The sequence below is a fragment of the Meleagris gallopavo genome, chromosome 12, assembly GCF_905368555.1.
Source record: "Meleagris gallopavo chromosome 12, MGAL_WU_HG_1.1, whole genome shotgun sequence".
NCBI lineage: Eukaryota > Metazoa > Chordata > Aves > Galliformes > Phasianidae > Meleagris > Meleagris gallopavo.
Window position 1 is genome coordinate 99,917 of NC_139415.1, and position 12,857 is coordinate 112,773.

The 12,857-nt window shown below is 52.5% G+C and overlaps 1 non-coding gene across 1 annotated transcript; it reads right to left on the reverse strand.

Moving 5' to 3' along the window:
- Positions 1-6,213: 6,213 nt before the first annotated feature.
- On the reverse strand, positions 6,214-6,285 carry TRNAQ-CUG (transfer RNA glutamine (anticodon CUG)). The gene has a single exon. It is a non-coding gene; the product is annotated as a tRNA-Gln (tRNA).
- Positions 6,286-12,857: the final 6,572 nt, after the last annotated feature.

The window sequence follows — 12,857 nt, forward strand, 5'->3', positions numbered from 1 at the left end:
GAGAGACTTTTGGAAATGATCCACCCCAACCCAGTGTATGTTGCAAGCTCACCCAGGTGGGGTTTCTCTGCTGGATCACCTGGGAACAAGTGCTTGGCACTCCCCGGTCCAAGCCTGTGTGCGTCCCCTCTTCCTGACAGCACTACTTGATGACTGCGGAGAAGTAAAGGTGAGCCGGTGTTGGAAATGGGGAAGAAAGCCAAGCTGGAGAAGCAAGGAAAGGTGATGATCAAGTGGAGTGTGTTCAGTGTGCGTTCCCTGGGATGATCAGAGGCCCAGTGCTCCGGCCCTGTGGGGACAGTGTGACGTCACGACGCAGAGTCTGAGAGACCACGGTTTTCTTAGCTGCAAGGCAAAACGTTCTGTCGGTGGGGATGAAAGAGCAGCCTTCCAGTACCTAAAAAAGAGGATGGGGTTGGCAGGAGGAGGTCATCTTGCCTTGCTTGCGTTCTGAACAGCTGCCAGGCCACAGCAGCTACTCCAGGTACTTCAGACCAGACACAGGAAGTGTTTACAGGCCAAAGGTAGAGCTCTTGTGATGCATCTCAGACGTTCACGACAATCCTTCATGGGAGCAACCAAGGGAACTCTCAGCAAGTAAGGGCTCTGCACATGTCAGCGTCTTGCTGTGGGACTCAAGGTACACATGCAATCTACCCCTGAATCCCTTCCATTGACTCCAGAGCACGGGGGAAATGAAAAGACAAAACTTGGCCTGCGTGGTTGTCACGTGGCCTGTTCACGGGGAGCCAGAATGCTTCCTTCTGTCCTGCTTTGGGCCCAGCAGGCTGGCAAGTGAGGGGTGTGCGTCATGAATGGCTAGTGGAAGGCTGTGCCTGTCTTGAAGAGCCTGGAGCATGAAGGGGGAATGGCTAGAGATGTATCCGAGTGCTGTGGAGTGACTGAGCTCCAGTGGCAGTGGGAAAGAGGCTTGTGTGCAGCCCATGCTGCAGAGGTGGGTCACAAACGGTACTGTTTCTGAGAACTGCAGCTTCATGGAGGGAGCCTGAGTGCAAGGCGTCTCAGGAGGTCCATTAGTAGTCCAAGAAAGACTTACAGGCATGGCCAGTCCAAAGTGAGGGCACACTGCTCAGTGTGTGGCCTTGTTGAAACTGCGGTTTGATAATGCAGGCATGCAGATTCCTAAACTTCTTTGCATACTTGCTTTGTGCTTTCTTTGTGAAATTCTTGTGGTCCTCAAGCAGCCCACTAAGTCTTTGTTTCGCACTGTAATGCCGAGGGAGGAGATGACGGTGGAGCAGATGGATGTGGACTGAAGGAGGCTGCAGGCCGTGCAGAGCCCTCACGGGAGCAGACTCTGGGCCAGAACTGCGGCCCTTGGAGAGAGAAGCTCGTGGATGAGCATTTGACCCGGCAGCAGCTGCCACCCACGGGACACACATTCTGCTGCATTCATTTCCTAAAGGAGAGCACCCTGCTGTATGGACACATCCTGGAGCAGTTCTTGAACAGTCGCAGACTGAGGACTGCGTTATAGACAGACCTTACCTCCACATTGCCCGTTCCTCTGCAGCGCATTGTGGGATGATGAAGAAGAGGATGGGTGGGAGAAGAGGGATGTTGTTTTTTGTTTCCTTTCATTTCTGGATACGCCAGTCTGCTTTTAATAACGGGCAACAGATTACACTGCTGTGAGCCTGTTGTCCTCATAACCGTAATCAGTGATGGATCTCCTTGTTCTTGTCTCAACCCTGGAGTCTGTTTTTAGCATAGCTTCACCGAGGGCTGCAGAAAGCACCAACTTGTGAACAGATGGTCCTCAGAGTTAACGCTTAAAGGAGGACACCTGACAGCCCTGGGTCCCCACGGATCTTCCCTGAGGCCGCGCAGCTTTGCTGGCTGACCTGCTCCCGGCCCTTGCACACAGAGAGATGGAGGTTGTGCCCATCCTCTATTCTCCTCCTCTGGGGAAGAAGTGCAAAACGACATGTGGTGGAGATGATGGAATCTGGCGACTATTTTATTCTGCCCAATGTACTTACCGGTGTGCTGTAAAGAAGGAGGGGGCCCCTCACTGCCTCCTTCTTTCAATCCCGTGCCTACCAGCCTGAGCAGTAAAGTTCCTGTGGAGAATGTGGTACTGGCTGTATGGGGTGAAGCGTGTAAAGGAGAAGGGATACCCGGAGTGACCCTGTGGAGTCACACATCGTCAGGAGAGAGAGGATGTGTGGTGGACCCGTGCTGGCAGATGGTTCGTTCCCTGCAGCTGTGCCACTGAAGAGAGCAGAGCAGTAAAAGGAGATGCCCAAATGCTTTCCCCCTCCTGCAAATCCTACGCAGCTTGTCCTACTTTTCATTTCTCTCATGTGCCTGGCTCATGTATGGAGCCACGGTGTGTGGACGGCTCAGGGAAGCTGCCGGCAGATGCCAAATCATGCAGGTCTCAGCAGAGCCAGCTCTTGTCTTGTCCTCCCAACAGCTCAGCCTACCCCACACCCTCCTGGGCCTGCTGCCAGCACCCGAGGCTGGTCTCCACCCATAGCAGGTAAACCCGTGCTGCCCCAGGAGCCTTGGAGGCCCCACCTCCTACAGAGCTGGGCAGGGCAGGCAGCTCTGCAGGATCAGGTCAGAGAGTTTTCTCTGGCTCCCTGCCTCTGCCTGCCCTTGCTGCCCCCTGAGAGCTGGAGGGTAGTGGCAATCATTCATTGTGGCTGGGGCTGTGCGCTTCCATCTGCTCCGTCCCGCTCACGTTTGTCCCTTCCTTGCCCAGCAGCTCTCCAAAAATGCTGTGGAGCAGCACTTGCAGCACAGCACTCAGCTCTGCCCGGGAAGACCAGTTGTTCAGGGGGAAAGGGGCTTGTGCTAGCTAGGCTGACACCACAACCGGTGCACACCAACTCCCCCACAAACTCCCACACAAACATGGGCATGCGCAGGCAGCACGGGTCTGAGCTGGATGGAGAGCAGCACCAGTAGGAGCACTCAGGGGAGCAGTAACAGGCCTCGCATAGCACAAATTACAGCTATCGTATATGTAATGACTTTGACATGGTCCCTCACCACATCCTTCTCTCTAAATTGGAGAGCTATGGATTTGAAGGATGGACTGCTTGGTAGATTAAGAACTGCTTGCCTGGACACTGCCAAAGTGTTTTGATCAATGGCTCTGTGTCAGGGTGCAGGCCGGTCGCAAGCGCTGTCCCTCAAGGGTCGGTCTTGGGTCTGGTGTTGTCAATGACAGACGATGGCATCAAGTGCACCCTCGGCAAGTTTGCAGATGAAACCAAGCTGAGCGGTGCAGTCGATACATTGGAGGGAAGGGAAGGGAAGCCATCCAGAAGGACCTGGAGAGACTGGAGAAGCGGGCCCATGAGAGACTAATGAGGTTCAACAGAGTGCAAGGTGCTGCGCTTGGGCCAGGATAATCCCAGAAATTTATACAAACCAGGTTAAGAGCTCCTTGAGAGCAGCCCTGCGGAGAAGGACATTGGGGTCCTGGTGGCCAAGAAGCTGGTCATGAGCCAGCAGTGTGAGCTTGCAGCCCGGAAAGCCAACTGTGTTCTGGGCCGCATTAAAAAAAGGGGTGGCCAGCAGGGTGAGGGTGGTGATTGTCCCCCCCTGCTCAGCTCTTGTGAGGCCCCATCTGGAGTACTGTGTCCAGGCCTGGGGCCCTCAGCACAAGGAGGACTTGGAGCTGTTGGAAGGAGTCCAGAGGAGGGCCACTAAGATGATCAGAGGCTGGAGCACCTCTCCTATGGAGAAAGGTAGAGGGAACAGGGCTTGTTTAGCCCAACTCTTCCACATCACAATGACTGACAGGTGCTCTGGGAGGCAAATCCCATGTGCCTTTGTACTTTGCCATGCATGGAATGGGATGTTGCATCTGCGGCCCACAACAAAGAGACTTCACTATGTGGAACACTGCCCTAAGCTGCTCCGCAAAAGAAAGCATCCTAGGCCTCAGGCCAGGGGTATGAACATGCAGAGAAAACCGGGTCAATCTGAGTGTGGGTAATTCTCAGCGAAGGATGCGGGCTCTGTTTGGTCACACTTCACCGTGTATACAGATAGAAAACATACCTTTCAGTATACGTGCATAGGAAATCTGATCATGGCTCTAACTCCTGCCCGCCTGCCAGAGGAGACTGAGTCTTCCCGCTCGTTTGGTCTTAGGACACCTGGGGACAGATGAATTAATCTGATGTCAGACAGTGTGATTCTGGAGCTAAACATTTCAGATGAAAGAAGAATGGTCTTAATTACTGGGAGGTCTCTGCAATCAGCCAGCACCAGATGCTTCAATGCTTCATGAGCCAGGAATGTTTCTGCCCCTGTGGGGCCTCTGCAACACAGCATAAAAGCCCGTGCTGCTGCAGGCTCTGCATCGTCCTCTCTTCCCTCACTGTCCTTGAGGAACGAGGTAAGCACAAACTCATTCCAGCTCTCCAGGTGGGACCGAGTGCTGTCACGCTGTTGAGTCCCCTTGGTACTTGGTCTCTGTAGTCCACTGGGTAATTGGGTGGAGGGCTGGGAAGAGACGGGATCTCAGTGACGCAGTGAGACTGATGGTTGTTGGCGTCGAGGATGTATGTCCACAAGAATTAGGACCTGCAGCAGGCGGCCTCGAAGAGAACAGCTGGGTGCATCCTGCGCCATCTTCAATGTTGTGATATTCCTTTGAGAGATGAGTCTTTCCAGAGACCCTCCCGGGCCTTCTTCAAGAAGTGGGAAGCGTTCTTCTGCAGGGCAGTTCAGATGGCGTGCTGAGGATGATGGGAACTGTAAAGACACGGTGTGTTTTTGCAGCAAGTTTGGTCCGACATCTTTCCAGGCCTGCCTCTATGTCCTGGTCTAGTGTCAGCAATCTTCACCCATGCCACGGCACCAGGAACATAGGAGGCAGTCCTGGTGCAATAAACACCCAGTTAGTCGCAGCTTTCCTGACAGTCTTTCCAATTCAGCCTGCAGGAGAGCTGTCACAGCTGCTGACTGTGGTAGCAACACCACCTGCAGGTGCTTAGAGGACACAGAGCCAGAAAGAGAGCTGGAGGGCAGCAAAGGGACTTGGTGAGAGAGCCAAGGCAAAGAAAGACAGACTGACTTCAGGGTCCGTGTTCCCTCCCTGCTCTGTGTTTCAGCTTTGCCTCCCTCAGCGAGAGATGTCATGCTGCAGACCCTGCGTCCCGTCCCCCTGCGGTGCCTCTGGCCCAACCCCACTGGCAAGCAGCTGCAGTGAGCCATGTGTCGCCCGCTGCGCTGACTCGACTGTGGCCATCCAGGCCTCCCCTGTGGTGGTGACCCTGCCGGGCCCCATCCTCACCTCCTTCCCTCAGAGCACAGCCGTGGGATCCTCTCTGTCAGCGGCTGTTGGCAGCTCCCTCAGCTCCGCGGGCGTTCCCATCTCTTCTGGGGGCTCCCTTGGTCTGGGGGGCTCTGGGCTGTGTCTGCCTCGCCCGTCCAGCAGTTTCATCTGCTGAAGCCAATGCATCATCCCATCTGGAGAACGCATCCCAGATACGGATGGATCGTTCTCTCGACCTCCCTGAAAACTGAAAACATTTTTCCTCCTCTCTGTACGGAGCCACTTTATGTTTTCCTTCTCATTAAAGACTTTGTGCCGCATAGCCTGGACCTTGTGACTTCGTTTCCTCCTAACAACATTGGTCACCTGCTCTGATAAGAAAAGCAGTGCCCACTGCCCTCAGCTTACCTCTTGTCACTGGAAACAGAGGAGGGAGAATCTGCCTCTTCTCCGTGGTACCCCTGTGAGATGCCAAAAAAGCCATGCACATCAGTGGGAATCCACAGAACGCCACACACAGTATTCCTCATGTTCTGTGAAGATGGTCAAAGATGGGAAAGAGCTTTCCGTGGATGCTGAGGAGTCTGTCGCATTGCAATCAGCAACGTACCCCCAGACATGGCTCTAAACAGCCTCCTCTTCTCGACCACGCTGTGAGCAGGCCTTGGACTGCAGGGTCTGCACCTCAGCTGCTGTGGGGTACAGTGACCTTCTGCTGGTTTCCCTCACAAGGGAGCAGCCATCAATCAGAAGGCAACAAAGAAGGGTCAGGGCCTGTGCTCACTAAGCTAGGCAGGTGTGGAGGAACCATGTCAGGGGAAGGCCATTGCATGGCTAAAAGCACAGAGAAGGAAGGACGGCAAGAAGGACGTCTGGAATGCATTAATTAGTTCGGTTTCAGGCTTAGGTGAAAGTCAGCTGTGGGCAATGGTTTGGGAGCCCAAAAGTAGAGGTCCCACTGAGATTTGAACTCAGATCGCTGGATTCAGAGTCCAGAGTGCTCACCTTTACACCATGGGACCAGCTGCACACCTGCTCTATGGCCTCTCAGCAACAGAATGGACAGACAGACCATTATCAGGATTGCAAGTCTCAGCATCCCTGTGTGAACAGAGCCAGTGCCGTACTGTGCTGAAGCTTCAGCATTCTGGTGACATTCTGAATATTTCTGGCCATGGATGTAGCGGTGTTCATGCAAAGAAGGATGTGAGGCACCCTCACTTGTTGCAATCAGCAGCATTTATTCAGAGTGCGTGAGTGAGAAGGAGGGGACTGGGAGGCAAACCAGAAGCATTTCTGCGGTTGTGAGAGAAGATCAGGTTTGTGTCCTGAGGCCCAGGAGAACCTCATGACGTCCAACAGAGCCACGTGCAAGGACTTGCACCTGGGTCGAGGAAACCCCCGCTACTAATACAAGCTGAGGCATGAAAGGATGGAGAGCAGCCCTAACAAAAAGGACTTGGGCATACTGGTGTGTGGCAGCAGCTGGACATGAGCCAGCAATGTACCCTTGCAGACCAGGAAGCCAGTATCCTGGTCCAAGCAGTGTGGCCAGCAGGGAAAGGGAGGAGATCCTGCCCCTCTGCTGTGTGCTGTGCTGTGAGAGCTCACTTGGAGTGCTGCATCCAGATGGGGAGTCCTGAGCACAGGAGAGACGTGGAGCTGTTGGAGCTCATCCAGAGGAGGGCCACGCAAGCGATTCAAGGGATGGAGCACCTCCGTACGAGGACAGGCTGAGAGAGCTGGGGTTGTGCAGCCCAGAGAGGAGAAGGCTCCGGGGAGACCTGATAGTGGCCTGGCAGCATCTAAAGGGGAAGCTACATGAAGGAATGAACACATGGATAAGATTCCCCTTGAGCCTTTTCTTCTCCACGCAAACAAATCCCTGCTCTCCCAGCGTCTCCTTTTCGAACACGTCTCTGAATTGCAGAACATCTTGGCAGTGTTCTCTGCGGGACCTCTTGTTCTTATTTTGCCAGGGGATGGCCTTGTGGCCATGGGACAAGGAAGGTTCTCCGTCCTCTGTTTCCAAAGGTAAGAGGTAAGCTCAGGATGGCTTCCGCTGCAGAGCAGATGCCAAAATGTTGCAAGAGGAAAACAAATCACAAGGCCCAAGCTATGCAGCACAAAGTCTTTAATGAGAAGGAAAACATAAAGTGGCTCCGTACAGAGAGGAGGAAAAATGTTTTCAGTTTTCAGGGAGGTCGAGAGAACGATCCATCCGTATCTGGGATGCGTTCTCCAGATGGGATGATGCATTGGCTTCAGCAGATGAAACTGCTGGGCGGGCGAGGCAGACACAGCCCGGAGCCCCCCAGACCAAGGGAGCCCCCAGAAGAGATGGGAACGCCCGCGGAGCTGAGGGAGCTGCCAACAGCCGCTGACAGAGAGGATCCCACGGCTGTGCTCTGAGGGAAGGAGGTGAGGATGGGGCCCGGCAGGGTCACCACCACGGGGGAGGCCTGGATGGCCACAGTCGAGTCAGCGCAGCGGGCGACACATGGCTCACTGCAGCTGCTTGCCAGTGGGGTTGGGCCAGAGGCACCGCAGGGGGACGGGACGCAGGGTCTGCAGCACGACATCTCTCGCTGAGGGAGGCAAAGCTGAAACACAGAGCAGGGAGGGAACACGGACCCTGAAGTCAATCAGTCTTTGTTTTCTGCTGCTCTCTCACCCTCACTCCTTGCTCCACTCTGGCTCTCTTTATAGCTCCATGCTCCGAGAAAGAGAGTGCGGCTGATTTTGCACACACAGATTATAGCTTTGCCATTTCACCTGTAGGCTCTATTGGAAAGAGTAGCAGCAATCCTTTGATTTACTGGATGCTTGTGGCACCCGGACGGCCTCCCGCATTTCCTGTTGCAATAGCATTGATGAAAATTGTGAATATTGCTGACATTATATCGGCATAAAATGGCTCAGATGAAGAGATGTCCTCTAAGTTATATTACTCATGATGTCTGACCCAGTCATAGGAAAGGATACATGAGAGATGAAATTCTGATCATGCCCCATTTCAAAAAAGAAAATCTGTGCAATAAAGATATGCACTTGGCTGTTTGGTTACATACTGCATGCTCAAACTCTTGTACTCAGGAATCCTTGCAGCACAAAGATCCCTCTTCATCTGAGCTCTGCGTATCCACCTCCTTTCCACAAGAAAAGGGTTCACAGTCCTGCAACATTTGGATTCCAACCTCTACCAGTACCTCTAAGTTACACCACACATGATGTCTCACCCAGTTTTTGGAAAGGATACTCAAGAGAGGGAAGACTGATCATAGCCCCTCTCAAAAAATGAAGATCAAGGCAATGAAGATAGCACAGGAAGCACTTGGCTATTTGGTCAGTGCCACCTGCTGCAGGCAATGACTCCGGAGGGCGTACATCCTTGCAGCTGGCCCCCTTAATCGGACTTGCCCTGAAAGATCCCACTTCTTCCCACCTCTACGCATCCGCCACTCCTCCTCAGGAAAAGAGTTCACAGTCCTGAAACATTTGGATTGCCATGCCATACTGAGGCAGCCCATATCAGACCCCAGCTGAGGAGCTAGCATGACAGCAGTCAAGCCCACAGGGAGAGTCTGAGTGAAGGGAGGCTTACCTCGTTTCTGGAGGAAAATGAGGGAAGCGAAGACGATGCCGAGCCTGCTGCAGCATGGGCTTTTATGCTGTGTTCCTGAGGCGCGTGAGGACAGAAACATTCCATGGTCATGAAGCATCAAAACAGCTAGCGGTTGGTGACTGCAAAGACCTTGCTAGTAATTAATATCTTGCTTCTTTCATCTGAAATGTTTTGCTGCAGATTCATACTGCCTACCATCAAAACAGTTCATCTGTATTCCTGTGTCCTAAGGCCAATTACTTGAGTTGGAATTCTCCATTTAGGTTTCCAGGGGTTTCAACTGGATTTCCGTCATCAAAATGTCATTTGTAGCATTACTCCGTTCCTGGTGAGCATGGCCACCAGCCACAGTGAACGTCAGCCATGAAGGACACCAGTGGTCAGCTCTCGAGTGCTTTCAGTGCGAGCTCTCAGGCTAAATCTGTGAGACATTTCTCCCTGTGCGTCATCGGAGATGTGCTGTAGATGGTGGTGTAAGTTCCATCAAAACATCAGGGTGGCATGATTGCAGGTGGAAAAAGAGGCCCAGATCAACAGGGATGCGGCAGGGATGGAGGCAGAAGAAAAGACCGTAAAGACATTGCTTGTACTCAAGATATGCTTGTAAAAAATGCATTGCTTGTTCTTTTGTTTGTTTTCTGCAAAAGGAATGGCAACGAATTCAGATTCAAGGAAAAGTAGACCTGGAGAGAAATGCTCCTCCCTCATTAAGTTGCTGACTGGGAATGTCTATAGGCATGTCACATGTTCCTCCCCAACTCTGAAGCATCATTTCTTGCTTGGCTGATGATGCCATCCTGCTTTTACTAACCAGATGCGTACTGCCAGCAGCCTCAGTGAAACTGATGAATGAAGCATAGCGGAAGTTGCCTCTGAAATGCTCTCCGTGCAAAGACATGCAGGTGGTTGTGGGATAAGTTCAGGCAGAACTTACGGAGATCGTTCAGTCCCAAATGAGAGATAAGACCCACGTGCCTATGGATGTTTTCAAGCTCGATGGCATGGAAAAGCTGTTTGGAGCTAGACGAAATCCCCCAGTAAGCTGCACTGAGAACTACCTGTACGTTTCCTACACTCATCATGCGAATGCTCATGCGCTTTGACAACTCGATCAGCAACGTAGACAGTAGAATTGAGTGTGCCCTGAGTAAGTATGCTGATGACACTAGGCTGAGACTGATAGTGAAAAGAGAAGGGGGAACAACTTTAAACCAAAAGAGGGGACATTTAAGTTTGATGATAGAAAGAAGTGTTTCACTCTGAGAATGGCGAGACGCTGGGCCGGGTTGCCAGTAGAGGGTGTGAGGTGATGAAAACAAGGAAGAGTAACTTCATGAGTTAGGCACTTCTCTGTCATGTGGATCCAGAATAGTAACATTTCTTGGTGTTCAAAAAGTACCTTGCCTGTTGCAGAGAGAAGGACATTTTGTACACTCACCATTCTTTTATCATTTCCTAATGACAATGAGCCACATAGACATATTCAGGGTGATGACGAGTAGAGGTGAGAGTCATGCTCCTCTCTTTTACGGGGCTCTTGAGAGGAATGTCCACAGCCATCTTCCTTGGTGACTCGACCATGTTGTCCTACTTATTCCAAACAGGAACAGACATCAGTCTGGGAAGAGTCTGGGAAAAGCTGTTGGCACTCATCAAATCTGGCTGTGGGAGTGAGATCAGAGTAATGCCGGCGTCCTTCCCTAAAACTGACCCATACTCAAATTAACCTGCTTTGCTCAGCGACGCATTAATCTCATTGACCACAGTCCTGCATGACCTCCTTTTGAGGAGAGGCTCAGGGCTGGGAGTCCACTCCATGCATTTCCACGTTCAAAGTGACATAGCATCAGCCTCCCAGAGCATCTGCCTGTCATCATGATGGGGAAGAGTTGGGAAAAACCCTGAACCGCAGGCACACATGAGTCACGCGGCTGTGGAAAGCAGTGGAAAAGGTGTCCTGGCCTCAGGCGTGCCAGGAATAGCAGGCCTCCCAAGTGCCACTTTCCTCATCATAGACATTACTGAAGGGCTTTGAACCAGTCCTGAAACAAGTGGAATGTCTAGCGCTGCTTCCCTCGAAAGCACTGCCTTTCTGTGACTAGTGCAGATCCTATGTCACTCGTCTTGGCTTGGAGAGACTTTTGGAAATGATCCACCCCAACCCAGTGTATGTTGCAAGCTCACCCAGGTGGGGTTTCTCTGCTGGATCACCTGGGAACAAGTGCTTGGCACTCCCCGGTCCAAGCCTGTGTGCGTCCCCTCTTCCTGACAGCACTACTTGATGACTGCGGAGAAGTAAAGGTGAGCCGGTGTTGGAAATGGGGAAGAAAGCCAAGCTGGAGAAGCAAGGAAAGGTGATGATCATGTGGAGTGTGTTCAGTGTGCGTTCCCTGGGATGATCAGAGGCCCAGTGCTCCGGCCCTGTGGGGACAGTGTGACGTCACGACGCAGAGTCTGAGAGACCACGGTTTTCTTAGCTGCAAGGCAAAACGTTCTGTCGGTGGGGATGAAAGAGCAGCCTTCCAGTACCTAAAAAAGAGGATGGGGTTGGCAGGAGGAGGTCATCTTGCCTTGCTTGCGTTCTGAACAGCTGCCAGGCCACAGCAGCTACTCCAGGTACTTCAGACCAGACACAGGAAGTGTTTACAGGCCAAAGGTAGAGCTCTTGTGATGCATCTCAGACGTTCACGACAATCCTTCATGGGAGCAACCAAGGGAACTCTCAGCAAGTAAGGGCTCTGCACATGTCAGCGTCTTGCTGTGGGACTCAAGGTACACATGCAATCTACCCCTGAATCCCTTCCATTGACTCCAGAGCACGGGGGAAATGAAAAGACAAAACTTGGCCTGCGTGGTTGTCACGTGGCCTGTTCACGGGGAGCCAGAATGCTTCCTTCTGTCCTGCTTTGGGCCCAGCAGGCTGGCAAGTGAGGGGTGTGCGTCATGAATGGCTAGTGGAAGGCTGTGCCTGTCTTGAAGAGCCTGGAGCATGAAGGGGGAATGGCTAGAGATGTATCCGAGTGCTGTGGAGTGACTGAGCTCCAGTGGCAGTGGGAAAGAGGCTTGTGTGCAGCCCATGCTGCAGAGGTGGGTCACAAACGGTACTGTTTCTGAGAACTGCAGCTTCATGGAGGGAGCCTGAGTGCAAGGCGTCTCAGGAGGTCCATTAGTAGTCCAAGAAAGACTTACAGGCATGGCCAGTCCAAAGTGAGGGCACACTGCTCAGTGTGTGGCCTTGTTGAAACTGCGGTTTGATAATGCAGGCATGCAGATTCCTAAACTTCTTTGCATACTTGCTTTGTGCTTTCTTTGTGAAATTCTTGTGGTCCTCAAGCAGCCCACTAAGTCTTTGTTTCGCACTGTAATGCCGAGGGAGGAGATGACGGTGGAGCAGATGGATGTGGACTGAAGGAGGCTGCAGGCCGTGCAGAGCCCTCACGGGAGCAGACTCTGGGCCAGAACTGCGGCCCTTGGAGAGAGAAGCTTGTGGATGAGCATTTGACCCGGCAGCAGCTGCCACCCACGGGACACACATTCTGCTGCATTCATTTCCTAAAGGAGAGCACCCTGCTGTATGGACACATCCTGGAGCAGTTCTTGAACAGTCGCAGACTGAGGACTGCGTTATAGACAGACCTTACCTCCACATTGCCCGTTCCTCTGCAGCGCATTGTGGGATGATGAAGAAGAGGATGGGTGGGAGAAGAGGGATGTTGTTTTTTGTTTCCTTTCATTTCTGGATACGCCAGTCTGCTTTTAATAACGGGCAACAGATTACACTGCTGTGAGCCTGTTGTCCTCATAACCGTAATCAGTGATGGATCTCCTTGTTCTTGTCTCAACCCTGGAGTCTGTTTTTAGCATAGCTTCACCGAGGGCTGCAGAAAGCACCAACTTGTGAACAGATGGTCCTCAGAGTTAACGCTTAAAGGAGGACACCTGACAGCCCTGGGTCCCCACGGATCTTCC